Source organism: Diabrotica undecimpunctata, chromosome 5 (assembly GCF_040954645.1).
Source record: "Diabrotica undecimpunctata isolate CICGRU chromosome 5, icDiaUnde3, whole genome shotgun sequence".
Taxonomy (NCBI): domain Eukaryota; kingdom Metazoa; phylum Arthropoda; class Insecta; order Coleoptera; family Chrysomelidae; genus Diabrotica; species Diabrotica undecimpunctata.
The window spans coordinates 155,205,628-155,212,651 of record NC_092807.1 but is presented as its reverse complement, the minus strand read 5'-3'; positions in this window follow the sequence as shown (position 1 = coordinate 155,212,651).

The window sequence follows — 7,024 nt, the reverse complement described above, 5'->3', positions numbered from 1 at the left end:
TTATTATCTCTTTTTATGAGTGTTCTTCTTTGTTCTGGTGTTGCCTGTAAGTTTTTTCATTTTTTTATGTGAGTTTGAGGTGTTATGTTTGTTACTGAGTTCTTCCAGTTCCTGGCATTCCTTGTTCATCCATTCCTCCTTAGCCTTTCTGATTTCATATTTGATTTTATTCTTGATGGTTTTATATTTATTTTCATCTTTATTTTTATATTTTTTTTTTCAGTTATTAGCTTAACTATTTCCGGTGTCATCCAGTCTTTTTTAGTGGTTTTCTCTTCTTCGCCTAGGACCTCTTTTCCCGCTTTTTTCATATCTGCCCATTCCACGCTTACTTCAGTTAATTTATTTATCTCTGAGTTTAGTTGGTGTTGGCAGTTGTCGTCTTTTAGGTTTTTGATGATTATTTTGGTGGTTTTAACTTTTTTCTCCGGTTTTCTGTGTTTAATGTTGACGTTTGTTAGTAATAGATTATGGTCCGTATCAGCATCTGCGCTTGGATAGGTTTTTGCACTTTGTACTCCATTACGAAACCTTTTCTTAATCGTTATAAAATCTATTTGGTTTCTGATTATATTGTTGGTGTTATCTTTTGGAGAAGTCCACGTGCATAATCTTCGTGACGGTAGGTGGTAGTATGTATTTGTTATGACTAATTCTTTCTTCTTGCAGTACTGGACTAGTCTATCACCTCTTTCGTTTCTTATACCTAACCCAAAATTGCCTACTGTATTTCCAGTTTTTCCTCAAACGACTTTAGCATTAAAGTCGCCCATAATTATTTTTACTTCTCTTTTATGTTTTCTGTTAACAGCTCTACAGCTCTTTGAAGCATACACTTAGATTAGATTTATGTTTAGGGGTTTGGCTTTCAGCTGAAGTAGCATCATACGTTCGTTAAAGGAAATGAAATTTGTCACAAACTCTTTTAAATTATTGTTGATAATAATACCAACACCATGGCTGTGTTCCCCAGTGCTTTTGCCTGAGTACAAAATAGTAGTAGTTTCCAGAATTTGGCCATCGAACTTCTGAAAGGCCCAATACTTGTATGTCTAATCTCTCCATTTCTATCATGACTGTTGTTAATTTTCATGCTTCATAAAGAGTTCTTATATTCCACGTTGCTATGCGTTTCAAATCGCTTACACTAAATTTGTTTTTCCGCCCGAGGATTCTTCGCACCCGTGTCCCATTAAAGGGACGCCGGGCACTCGGGGCCACTGTTTGATTTACGTCCATTTGTGGTTGTTCTTGAGAATCCTGAGGGATCTTTAATGCAGTGGTTTCTCTTTGCCTTCTGCATCCTTATGCCGTTGATCTTGGTTCATTCGCCTTTGAGATCGATTTCTCAATCTCAGGGCAAAAGAGTGCCTGCCCACTTACCAACTTATCCGCCCAAAGCCGTTGGTCAGTAAGTGGGGGTTTGCTTATATCGGCAAACATTCGGTAATTTAGCAGTGTCACAACCGGTTAAATCAGAATTACCGCCTGTGATTATTTAGTATCAGACCGGTAAAGAGATTTTCTCTACCGCTCCGATCCTGTAATGACATAGCTGCTGCCCTATGCCATCCTCTCAGTTGATCCGCGGGTGTTTATTTGGCAAAGCCTTATTGACACCTGCCCCACATATCTGTAGGACGTTCACTATCAGTCATTGGGACCCGCCATGTTGAGGTTGAGAACTACCTCCCTCCGCATGTGTTTTACAAGAAGTACTGAGCCCCTACTCAATTCAGAACCCCTTCTTCTTGGAAACTACACCGACACGGTATATCATACATAAATGGACCGATATTTTTTATTAAAATGTGGTAAGGTATAATCCAAATTGAATTATATAAACTTCGCCGTTCTTCCAGGTGTTTAATCGTTTTGAAAAATGTCTAGAAAGTTACAGTCATCTAGCAGACACTACAAAATCACTTATCGTTTTTTGGAAGTGTCTATTATTACGAATTTTTTTCTATGGCTTATTTATTTGACAGTTATGACAATTTTTGATGTATATTTTTACATCTTTTTCCGTATTCTTTCATTAAAACTTTAAAGAGTACAATTGTACCATTATCTCAAATTGTTTAGCCAGAATATACGTCATCGAACTATGTTTCTTCTGCCCAGTATCTTTACCCGAATAATGATCTGCAACAACGCATATCTCTCACCTCTCATGACATGACCCAGCCCACATCTCAAACGTTTCCATTCTATTACTTATATCCTTTTTTACGGTCTAAGCCTTCATTTCTTATTATAACACAGAAAATATATAACACCACAGTATTCGTACTTTAAGTTGCAGACTCAGATCACTGCTGAGAAGTATGTTTCTTATATTATTGAATATTGATCGGAATTTTTTTTACGTCATTTGATCTCCTGTGTATAATCATTGTTTTCGGTTACTACTGTTTCCTAGTTTGTATATCTGTCTACCTTTTAAACGAGTTGGTCATTAATCCACAATAGCTTTTGTTGTGTCTCCGCAATGGTCATCAATTTTGTTTTTTTGATATTTAAAGTAAGTCCAACATTCTTAGTTCTAAACTAGCGGACCAACTCGACATCGAGTTTTTTAAATTTTTATTTTGCGAGAAAAATTAAGAGATCAATACAAACAATATAAGCAAGAATAAACATAACATTCATCAATAATAATGCAAGTAAAAAGTGTATTAAACATCACGAAATATTTCGTCGAAAACAATGTTTTTTGTTACAATGTTATCATTTAGCAGTTAATTTTGCAAGCTGATCACGAATCTGGTGTCAGATTTGCTCTATCTTGACGTTTTATGCGCGTTTCGGGTCACTTCCGGTGTCGGATCGCAACCGGAAGTACATATTTAGATTCGTCTCGACGAGACCTTTCGATCCATATATACATTGTGGGGTCTAAAACTTAAAGTAAATTTTAACTTCCGGTCATCTCAAAACCGGAAGTGAATTTTTGTACCAAAAGTATATCTTGACAATCTCATACGTAATACTAATAATATTCCGAAAAAATATTTTAATTATCTAATACGGTTTTTTAATAAAGTGGTGGACAAGAAAAGGGCTTAGCGTTTTAGAATATAAGATTAAGATTCTTTTTAGAAAGAAATAATCTTATTTTGATGAATGCATCTCTTAAAATTTCGATGCACTTGTTAATCTCTGTAGTAATTTAAAATGTGGTTTAAATATAATTAGAATATAGGTTACTGCATTAAGGTTTTTGATTATTTAATAGCATATTCGATTTCTTCCATTGTGTTATCTGGTCCTTGAAAGCTGTTCAGTGTTCAGTTCTTGCTTATTATCTGGTTTTTCGTCTTTAAATAACTCTCTCTCTAAGACGTTCAATAAGATTTTCTTATGAATATTGAAAGGATCCTGCTTTTTTCCAGTTTCTCGGTTTCTATACATTCCTAAAACATGTAATTGCTTGTGTCATTCAGGTGCCAGCAATCACGCACCTCGATGTGCATCGCCCTTCCTTCTGGAACTTATAATTAAATTTAATTGGTTGAGAAATGAAAAGGTTTCATATAAAAGTTAATTTATCTTTAAATATGGGACATTTTCGGATCTCGAGTCAGTCAAGTATAGTATAGTGTATGGTGGAGTTTTACCCGTATAGGGTAGCTCCCTAGAGCACTTTGCTCGAAGGGTTCTGCAAACTTTCTAAGACCCTGAAGCTGAGTTTTTTTCTTCTTAGAAAGACTGTGTTTTATTTCCACCACCAATAAAACCATAACGGCATTGTCTCTTCAAGACAATGCCACAATAAGCGCGTACCGGCTAACTACGCAATATTACACCATATTGCGCAATAGTTAGAAAAATTAATAAACATGGGAACTTGCACCAAGTTGCTAACACCATTTTCATACGTTTATTAATTACACCGGAGACGACATGGCGCCCAACCTTCAACGAACTCTACCACGACTCCGAGATGTCAGAGTTCTCATGCTCCGCGATCGAAAATCGCAAAAAGTTCCAACACGATGCCTGCATCAAAACCACTCAAGAAAACAGCGGGGAGAAGCATCGGATGTTAGTACACCAAACTAACATGCCGATATCCACCTTCTGCAGCCCTGAAACCGTCGATGTGCCACATCTCCGACGAGCCAGCCTACTTGATGCTAAGTACCTGATGCAATGGATGTCTCCGCAGTAGCCAGTCACTGCCTGCCCTACCATTATGTGGTCCAGAGCACCACGGAGGCTTAAGCAAACTCACCGGTAACATGCAGATGGGAAATGTACAGCTAGAGAGGACGAAGCCGCCGTAGAACGAGCACGTCGTCGAGGATGGACCTGCAGATGCTGTCAACAACACCGACCACCGCCTGTGAGTGTTTTTGTGCAGTGCAAGTGAGCGCTACACGAGTGTAGTGTGTGTTAGAGAACTGTAAGTTAATTTGACAATATAGACATATACATCTTTAATATATTTTATGCATTTTTTTTCTTTCCTATATGTGATTTGTAAAAAAATTGTTTTTTTAAGTTTTTTAATAAAATCAGCTTTTTTTATCAGCCTCAGAGTCTCCAAAGCAGGGGGGATGTCATCCAGGTGCCACCAATCACGCACCTCGATGTGCATCGCCCTTCCTTCTGGAACTTATAATTAAATTTAATTGGTTGAGAAATGAAAAGGTTTCATATAAAAGTTAATTTATCTTTAAATATGGGACATTTTCGGATCTCGAGTCATTCAAGTATAGTATAGTGTATGGTGTAGTTTTACCCGTGTAGGGTAGCTCCCTAGAGCACTTTGCTCGAAGGGCTCTGCAAACTTTCTAAGACTCTGAAGCTGAGTTTTTTTTCTTCTTAGAAAAACTGTGTTTTATTTCACCACCAATAAAACCATAACGGCATTGTCTCTTCAAGACAATGCCACAATAAGAGCGTACCGGCTAACTACGCAATATTACACCATATTGCGCAATAGTTAGAAAAATTAATAAACATGGGAACTTGCACCAAGTTGCTAACACCATTTTCATATGTTTATTAATTACACCGGAGACGACACATATCTATTTTCATATATTAGACATTTTCACAACAGTACAAATTTAGACTGCTACCAACGTAAGCCATTTCATAATAATAATTTATTTTCTAGAATATTTCTCCATTATGTAAGATTGATTATATTTTGAAAGACTATGTAAAATATATAAAACAAATCCCAAAGTAAAACTTTAAATTAATTTATTCAAAAACGCATATTTATAAAATATTTTGCTTCATGAATTTGTTAAACAAGTATTTATTACTATTGTTATTCTTATTAATATACGTATACAGCGAGACTTCTTTTCTTATTTCGTCCTACAGCATGGGTTTTTATCAACTTTTTCATTTTCATAAACAAAAACTTTCCAAATTTAGACCTTCGCATCCGCACTTCATTTCCTCTTTTATTATTTCGTTAAAATTTGAAATGGAAACCGTGTTTGTCATCAAAATCACACCGAGTATAAGCCATTTTTCTTTTTATATCCAGAGGTTTTCAGATATGAACCCGAATGCGGGTCCGGTAATCATATCATATTGGGACATTAAAGTCATTCGATAACTGATTTATAGACTTGAAATGGCGGCTGTCCTCGCCTTATAAAAATGCACTCGATAAATTCTGTATTGCTGGAAGCTCCGGATTTTCTTTCCTCTTACTATTTGCAGACGTCTGGAATAGAGAGCGAAATTAAAAAAGTTTTTGACCGTAGAAAAAATCCTTTGTCATAAGACTATTGTAATCTGATCTTTATTTTCTTAAATAAGATTCTAGAATTTAATATTGACTAAAGTTACTTACAATTTTATAATATACTCTATGTTGTGGTTAAAATTATGGTAAAATTAAATAGTATTAAGTAATAGTCATTTAACTGATAAAAGGGTTGCCCATGTGAGTCCATAATACTAATGTATAGAAGATGAGTTAACACTAGATAGACGGAGGTGGTCATTTGGAGGTGGTCATCTTTTCAATTAGTTGAAGGAGATCTTTGTAATTTTTTTATTTTTTCTAAACGAAACTGTTCAATACATTGGTAGTGTTTTACTTTAAATTTATTTAAAAATTCTTGTTTTACGAAATAATATCCCTAGAAGGACGACAAATGATCATTTTTGATCCGAACCGATTTATGTGGGCTATAAATTTCATTTTTACATGGGAATTTCGTTCAATTGGCAATATTATTTTCAAGAAAATTATTTCTAGGATTTGTTTTTAAGTTATTGTCGGTTTGGCATTTTTGTGCAATATTATTCTAAAAGCCGTCGGTGACAGTCTGTTATTAGATTGATTTTCAAAAATGTGGTCAAGTCAATTGACCTAAAACAATTATCTGAAACTGAATCTGACGTTCAAGATGTTCTAGGATATAATGAATGGAATGAGGAATTTGAAGCAACTAATTTTGGCAGCGATAACAGTGACGATGAAAATTTTCAAGTGCCTTCGAGAAGCTCCAGTGTTGAGAGCACTGATAACTCCGATAATGAAGCATGTGATAATGAAGATCTTTAAAATACTGTGTGGGAAAAAATCAAATCAATCTGAACACTTTTCTTCGAGGTAGAGCAGCTAAACGAAATATTCTGAAGGACCCTTCTTGACCCCCATCTTGATATGCAAAAACAAAAATTATTGTCGGATCTGTTTCATTTTGCTTATTCATTGACGATTATATTTTAAAATACATAAAACGGTGCACAGAAGTTAAAGCTTGACGACAATTGCAAACTGAAGAGTGAAAAATGTCTTCTTCTTAAGGTGCCTTCTCCATTACTGAAGATTGGCTATAACTACAGCAAATTGCTGTCTATCTGAAAAAATTTAACTAGAAGAAATTAAAGCGTTTGTTGGACTTTTGTATGCTCGTGGAATTTGAGGGCAAAACAGTTTTAGTCTAAAGAGCTTATGGTCAACAACGTGGGACCTCATATTTTTTTAAAGACAATGTCTCGAGATAGATTTTTACAAATAATGCGATTTATACGTTTTGAC